The sequence below is a fragment of the Euprymna scolopes genome, chromosome 14 (genome assembly GCF_053919585.1).
Source record: "Euprymna scolopes isolate OS-2025 chromosome 14, ASM5391958v1, whole genome shotgun sequence".
Taxonomy (NCBI): domain Eukaryota; kingdom Metazoa; phylum Mollusca; class Cephalopoda; order Sepiida; family Sepiolidae; genus Euprymna; species Euprymna scolopes.
This window is the reverse complement of record NC_136495.1, coordinates 112,517,548-112,525,817: the sequence shown is the minus strand read 5'-3', so window position 1 is coordinate 112,525,817 and position 8,270 is coordinate 112,517,548. Positions and strand designations below refer to the sequence as shown.

Genomic DNA, 8,270 nt, shown 5'->3' with positions numbered 1-8,270 from the left:
GATGATTTAAAAGTTAAAAACTGCAAGAACTTTCTTGTCAACATTTGAATTTTTATGCTTCCTTACTTGCTGATCCATTTGGTATTCAATTAATTCGAGCACATTAACTAACTGTTTAAAAGCATCTTTATAAACACGCTACAAACGTAAGAGTACATTTTCTTTTTATCTTTACACTTTTTAGTACGTTTTGCGGTTAGACTGTTTCAGAAGTAAAACAACGATTGATAATTTGGACGAATTTTCTTCAAAGAGAGAAAAATAATAAGAAGAATTAGCAGAGTATTGAAATAAAATGAAATCACTCCTTCTTTGAGAGAAACAGAAGTGAATCCATTTAAGCCTGGAAAGAAAACAACTTACAGATTTAAGTCCGTCGATAAAGCCTGTTTGTTAGTACGAGCTCCTTCAATAAGTTTCAAGACTTCTTGCGCAGACATTTAAAATTAACATGTACGTTTGAAAATTCAGTATGTTATTGACCTACATCCTCTGAGATGACTGACCAATTTTTATGATTTCAGGTTCAAATGAACAGCTATAGTAAGAATTGGAATACACCCTACTAAAGCCTGATTGTCAAAGCTGGTGAATTTCAAAAATGCAATCTGGATGACTAGGGCTATGACAACAGCATATTCTTTTCGTTGTTTTGACTCTCGGTTATATATCCGACACAGTTAGACACGGTTAATCAACTGAGAATCACATCGCTCTATATAAAAGCGTATAAGATATCAACAAATAACACAGTCGAGAGTCAAATGCAAAGAATATGCTGTTGTCCTAGTTATAACACTTTAGAAAAACGATATGCAATAAAATTCTGTTTTAAACTTGAAAATGCCACAGAAACGTAAGGAATACATTAGATTGCGTTTGAACTATCTTGCATGAATCGAGCTCAGTTCTTTTAGTGCCATTAGAGATTTAAGAAAGGCAGAGAGTTTGTGAGAGATGATGAGAGATGTAGGGGAGAGTAAGAAATCAGAACCCCAGAGTTGATTGGCCAAATAAAGAATTTCATAGATAAGTATGTCTATAAATACAATAAGTGCACAGTTTGGTGTTAGTGTGGAAATTATACACACAATTATTGCCGAAGAACTGAAGATGCAGAAAATTTGCGCAAAGTTTGTCCCAAGGGTGCCGTTCACAGCTCCATCCTTGTCATAGACTATTTGACCAAGATGGGCATCAAGACCGTTCCTCGTCGTTGCTATAGTCCAGATCTTGCAGCCTGTAACGTTTGGTTGTTCTCTAAGCTCAATGAAAAACCTTAGAGGCTGTCGTAAGGAAACAATTGACAAGATGAAAGAGGCTGTGACGAGGGTGATTGAAACGTTCACACAAAAGGGCTTCCATGGGGCCTTCCAGAAGTTGTTGAAACAGTACAGCATATGCATAACAGTCGAAGAAGACTACTTCGAAAAATACTAGAGTTTCATATGTGTACAATCAAGGAAAGTGGGATTCGAACAAAGTCTGGAAACTTATTGAAAGAATCTCAGATTCCAGGTTGTCGGGGAAAATCGCCATTTGTTTCTCTACATTTCTTCGGAAGAAAAAAAAATCTCATTAATCCTTGTCACCCGTGTTATGGCGTTCTTTTTTAAGATTCTTCAATAAAATTTCTTAAAATTCGCTGTCGTCAGTATTGTGGATAACATGAGTTTCGAGTTCACTTATAATCCCCTGTCGTCAGTGTTTTTGGTGACAAAGGTTCGAGGTTCTTTACTTTCCTCATCGCCAACGTCGTGATCTCGTAAGCTTTAGGAAGAAAGATACTTATCGAAGACATTCCGATGCAAAACCTTTCTGAGAATACTGCCAGATACATTGTGAAAGTTTAGCTAACTCGTCCCAGCCGTTTCGGAGTCCATAAGGAATGAGCTCGAGCTCTCTCTTTCTCTCTCTCTCTCTCTCTCACACACACACACACACAGACACACACACACACACGCACACACACACAAAGTTCCTTTTATATAGTGGTAGAGATTTCGGCATTGAATAACAAAATAGATGTTTCGAAACTAAAGTCACCGCTGTAAAAGAGTAATAAAGAATGCAAGAGATTCCTATGCTCTCTACGTTAAGTTTGAAGTAGCTGAGCAGCAGCTTGGTTCTCGCCAATTGAAATGAATAACCTTCATCTTGAAGAATTTCCATATTTTGACAAGCTTCTGTGACTGACTCCTGATCTAAAATAGAACACATACATCAAAATTGTTGTCAATATCATTGGGAAAATGATTTGATCATTGTATCGCTCCAGTAGGTGTCTCACTGCCGATGCAATTCTCTATCTGTATAAAAGGAAAATACGTCCTAAAATGAAGTACCGTTGTCACATTTGGGTAGGAACTGCTCGGCGCGCCCTGTCTGGTATTGAAAGAGTTCAAAACCGGCTTCGGCATCGAGTAGGTGATACCCTTTTCTATTACCTACAACCTCTCTCTCCCAAAAGACACGTCGCGCGCCTTTCTCTGCTCTATCGTTATTTTCATGATAAGTGCTCGACTGAACTCTATCTATGGTCCTCCTTACTAATGTTTCACAAAAAGCGCTCGACTAGCTACAACCACTATCAATAGTTTCCCCCACTCTCTATCTGTGCCCAATTCTAAATACAGAAGCCATGAACAAAACTTTTTTTCTTAGAACGGTCCTCTGTAGAACACTCTTCTGTTGGCCTGCATCCCGGCGGACTATAGTATGGTAACCTTCAAGTCTAATGTAAACAAGTTCTTGTTAAACCGTTCCGTTAAATAATCAAATTCTATCCAACTTACATTATTAGCGATTACTACACTATCATCTTGTATTCACTAACTGTTATCCTCAAATGGTCATCGGACTTTGATAAGTTGAATGCCTTTAAAATAAAAACTTTATCCTCGTGGACAGAAATGTATATAGAGACTTGTTCAAATATATTTTTTTTATTTCTTTATGGTATATTTCGGCAGTGAATAACAGAAAGGGTCGATATGTCGTAAAACATGCAAATCGACCGAAAGCAAATATAGAATAACTAGAGTAAAAAACAGAGGGTCACATGATCTCGCGTAAATGTCAACAAAAAAAATTAAACAAAAAAGAAAAACGTAAAAAACGAAACTAAAAAAATAAGGCAGAAAAAAGGGGGGATTAAGCGAAAGAAAGAAAATAAAAGCGGGTGAGTGTCATAAGGCTTTTATCCCCCTCCCTCCCCTGGCGGCGAACCCTGTTCAACAAGGGACGAAACGCATGTTGTTGAAATTTGAACCGATGCTAAAGATAAGAAGCAAGAAACGAAAAAATAAAATAAAATAAAAAATTAAAAAAATATGGAGGGAGAGTGCCAGAAAGAAGAAAGAAAATGCATAATTTATCAAATATTTGAAGAGACTGAAAACAGAAGTTTGGTAAGGAATTATTCATGGCACCAGAAAGATTAGGAATGAAAAGAAACTCTGCTAAGTATAAGCGAAAAGTCGGACGTGTATCAGCTGATTTCGCTTTTGTGTTTGATTACGCGTTAACTGAACGGAGGTCTGCGTATACCGTACTAGTTGACTAAATTTACTACGTCAGATTACTACCTGGCTTTGTCCACTTGCTATCATTTCGCAACATTCGCTATTCGAAATACTTCAAAGAGTAATCATTTATGTCTCACTGTCCTGTAAATAAGGCATAATTTTTTAATCTATCAGATAATATATAATAGACCCTCGTACTGCTCTAAAAGAAAGTATAAGATATATCCATATTCATCAACCTCTCTTTCTAAGAGGCATTGGAAGCCTATTAAATTTCTTGTGAAATTTGCTAAAATTCCATATGTTCGAGGATGTATAAACTTAGATAAATGAGTTTTGCAATGGTACGACACTAACTTATTGCCAAAAGTGCAGAGCAACTCTGTGCGAATTGCTTTGTGCAAATGTGTATTTTTTTTCATTTGTCTTATTTTGTTCTAGCTAGAGATTGGGGCATCCTACTGGATGGCAGGCATTCAACAGTTATCTTATGCATCCACAGCAATGACAATCCGCACATCTACCTTGGGAGCCATTGTTCGACGGTAATAATAAAAATAATGCGAGTAATATCCCTCTAAAAATATAATTAAATTAAAAATAACTTTTAAAATAAAGGAAAATATAAAGACAAAATAAAACAGCTAATGACAATTGTCATTAACTTTTAATTTATGTTATAATACAGTACATCCATTAGGCACCATTATCCTACAAATAGGAAACTAAATAATGTTTTTTTTTTAATCCATAAGATAATATATAATAGAATCGCTTACTGCATAATTACTCTGATAAAAGGATAAAATAATCTCTTGGCGTTGTTGGAACTCTCTTAAAATTCTTGTGAAAATTGCTAAAATCCTATTAGTTCCATTATATATGAACTTATATAAATGAGTCTTGCAAGAGTAGACCACTAACTTATTGCAAAAAAGTGCAATATAACTCTGTGCACAAACCGCTTTGCTTCTTACCATAATGTATAAATTTTATCTTGAATGCATAACCTCTTGATTTCTGAAATATATCACATGTATCCAGTGTCATATTTATAAGAAAGTCATTAATTCGTTTTTCGAATAAAATAAATATTTTTCCTTTCAATTTGTTTATTCTGGCTCATTTTAACCATTATACAAAGTTTAAACTCATTTTAACCATTACACACAGTTTTACCTCATTTTAACCATTGCATAAAGTTTAAACTCATTTTAACAATTACACAAAGTTTTAACTCATTTTAACCATTGCACAAAGTTTTAACTTATTTTAACCATTACATAAAGTTTTATCTCATTTTAACCATTATACAAAGTTTTAACTCATTTTAACCATTACACAAAGTTTTAACTCACTTTAACTATTACACAAACTTTTACCTAATTTTAACTATTACACAAACTTTTACCTAATTTTAACTATTACACAAAGTTTTAACTCATTTTAACCATTACACAAACTTTTAACTCATTTTAACCATTACATAAAGTCTAAACTCATTTTAACCATTACACAAAGTTTTAACTCATTTTAACCATTACATAAAGTCTAAACTCATTTTAACCATTACACAAAGTTTTAACTCATTTTAACCATTATACAAAGTTTTAACTCATTTTAACCATTACACAAAGTTTAAACTCAATCGTATTTTTTATATAACCTTAAACTTGATGCTTTAATCGACATGAATAAATGCAATTTATATATATTTTTTTATTTATCATTCCTATATAGCAATCAAAATTGATTAGGGTTATTTATATCAATAATACGACATAGTATTTCGAAATGCTGAATATATCGTAGAAATGAAAGGCTTTAAAACACATCTTTAAATGCACCATTTGCATAACCACTTTTAAACAGTTCATAATAAAATAATACTTGGTTTGTTTGTTAGTATACTTACCCTAAACGACCTATTAATCTTCTTTTTTTTTCGTTTAATGTCTTGCAGATTTTGTGGGAAGTGTGGTGCGTTGTTGTGTCTATTAAGTTTGGGATGTTAATTTATATTTTAGTTAATATCTCTTTCAATATATATATATATATATATATATATATATATATAATTAAAAAAAATCTTTTACTAATATTATTTTAATTCTTTCCCCTTTTCCTTGTACCTATTTGTGAATTATTCCACGGATTTCGGTTTTTGGGTTTTTTTTTGGATCATCTTCCAATTATGCAATTTCCTTTGATTTTACTTGTGCTATTGGAAATTTAACTAACTTTCTTGGGGTTACATTTTTGGATTTTACCGTCATTGGATACTTTCACCAGACTATCTATTCGCGTAAAATCGCCTTTTTCTTCACCATAGTTCCTCTGCTTCACTCTTTGTTATCAAGTAAGATCTCTGACTTACTTGCAGTTTCATCAAATACTTTTGTATGCAAAATTTTGCTAAATCCTACTCTCTGATGAGAAGGAAAGTATTTCTCCGAAACTCCGCGGATTAAGGACTATTCACTTATCTAGTGTTTCCTTTTAAAATTAAATATGTTTTAACTCTTTTCAAAGTGTTTTTAACATGTTTTATTAACTATTTGCTCTTATGTATATATATATATATATATATATATATATATATATATATATATATATATATATATATATATATATATATAATTTCAAAAAGGGGAGAGGTTGAGTTATCTCCTCTCTCTCTCTCTCTCTCTCTCTCTCTCTCTCTCTCTCTCTCTCTCTCTCTCTCTCTCTCTCTCTCTCTAGTTCACGACGCTACATAGAGAACAGGCAAAAAATGATTGACTGTTCCCTCGGGTTAGCGAACGACTCCATATTGTTATGTCAACTTCAATGAAAACTTTGTAAATAAAAAAAACGAGCGCGCACACTCACAACATCGCTAGGTAAATTATTTTTTTCTTTGTCTTCATTTCTTGACGGTCTTATTTAAGAGCTAAATGAATGTGTATTAAAATTACCAAAATGTGAATATCCATTCATGTAAATTTGAATCGGTACATACTTACACGAATAAGTGTGGAAAGTTTTGTTTCGTGTTTGCAACAAACTTATGAATTAAATGTTTAGCATTAAACATTTTAACAGAGTGAATTTTATGAAGGGATGTTGAGCTGATAAGCCGGTTATAGTCCGCTAACGTTTTTCCTAATTTTCTGCGGAACGCTACCGAAAGCGGTGACAACGCAAATCAGTTCATTCGCTTTTATTATGCATTGAATAAGTTTTTGTAGTATGTTTGAAATTTTGTTATTTTGATTTCAATGATTTTATTTTTATACTTTCATAAACATATATTTATTATATAAATTAAAATAAAAAAAACTTTTATTTTTTTAATTCAAATATATTTCTTATAAATTTTCAAATGAGATAAAACTTCTATTTTTTTAAATTTTGTTGTTAAAACTAAATAAAACTAATCGTGTTATTTTTATCTGTAAAATTTGGTTAATTTTTAGTATATACTTTTCAATAATATCCTCTTCTTTTAATTTATTCCAATAAAACGCTTAAAAATAGAAATACTGAAGAACAGTAAAGGTGAGGAAACTGACTTGCCTTGTAACCGCTTCCGGTAGCGCTCCGCAGAAAATTAGGAAGCACGTTAGCTGACTATAACCAGAAAGTCAGATAGTTTGAAATAATAAACATTTCATTCAGTACTTCATCCTTATTTATTCATATTAAAACAAGGAAAAGAGCGAACAAACCCATTTGCCTTTTACTTGCAATTTAGAAATAGATCACAAATGTGTTGAAAATGAAACCGGTCACCCTAAAGAAATATTTGAACACTAATAATAAATATCTGTTCAGAAAATAAAACAATACAAAAAATAGGACTAGCTGTTATACAGGGTGACCCAAAAATAACGCCCCCCCCCCCATGCGCACTTTGCTAATTAGAGTTGGGGGCCCGTTTTTTTTCTTCTTTTTTTCTTTTTTTTTTGTCACCCTGTATTAAAGGCAAAACTATCGTTGAATTAAAAAAAAACTATGAGAAATAATAATTGGTTAATAAAACGCCCCTTTTTTATATCCAATATGCAAATTACTTATCCATTGCGCCTCCGATCACGTATAGATGAGAAATATATAAAAAGATTGTGCGTCTATTATGTAGAGTTGAATTCACTCGATATAGGACTTTTGATTTTTCCGTTAATGCGAGAAATGAGCCCAGTTTCCGGATTTATTCCTTCAAACTAGCAAGTAGGTTCACCTAGCGTAGACTAGGATTGTGTGCAGTCAGCACCAACCCTATTCAGGGTTTAACCGGCTTCTTCCGAAGGAGGAAGTTTCATGGGAGTATGAAATTAACAAGCGGTCCCCAGTCGCATGTATATCCCCGTTAGGGGAGATGACGACCATAGGTTTTTGCAACTTTTTGCAGGGAGGTGTCGACGTCCTCCTACATACAGCACCTGGACTTCCCAAATTGGTCACCCATTTTAGTAATGACCAGGCTCAACGTTGCTTAACTTCGGTGATCTGACGGGAACCGGTGTGTCAACGTGATTATGCCATACACAGACCAGGATTGAAAAAAAAAACAGTACCTTCCTGATTCCAGTACATATCTTTATATTATTTACAGACTTCTAACATTTAATTTTTTTTTTAATTACATTTTTACCCCAAACAAGGCACAGGTACACTTTGATGTAAGGGGCTGCTATCAGGGACATAAGTTGCAGGGACACTATGAAGGGAGTTGATGTCTGTGCACATTACATTGTAACT

At 33.3% G+C, this 8,270-nt stretch overlaps 1 pseudogene; it reads right to left on the bottom strand.

Moving 5' to 3' along the window:
- Window positions 1–7,939: 7,939 nt before the first annotated feature.
- Window positions 7,940–8,058, bottom strand: LOC145293432 (5S ribosomal RNA; annotated as a pseudogene).
- Window positions 8,059–8,270: the final 212 nt, after the last annotated feature.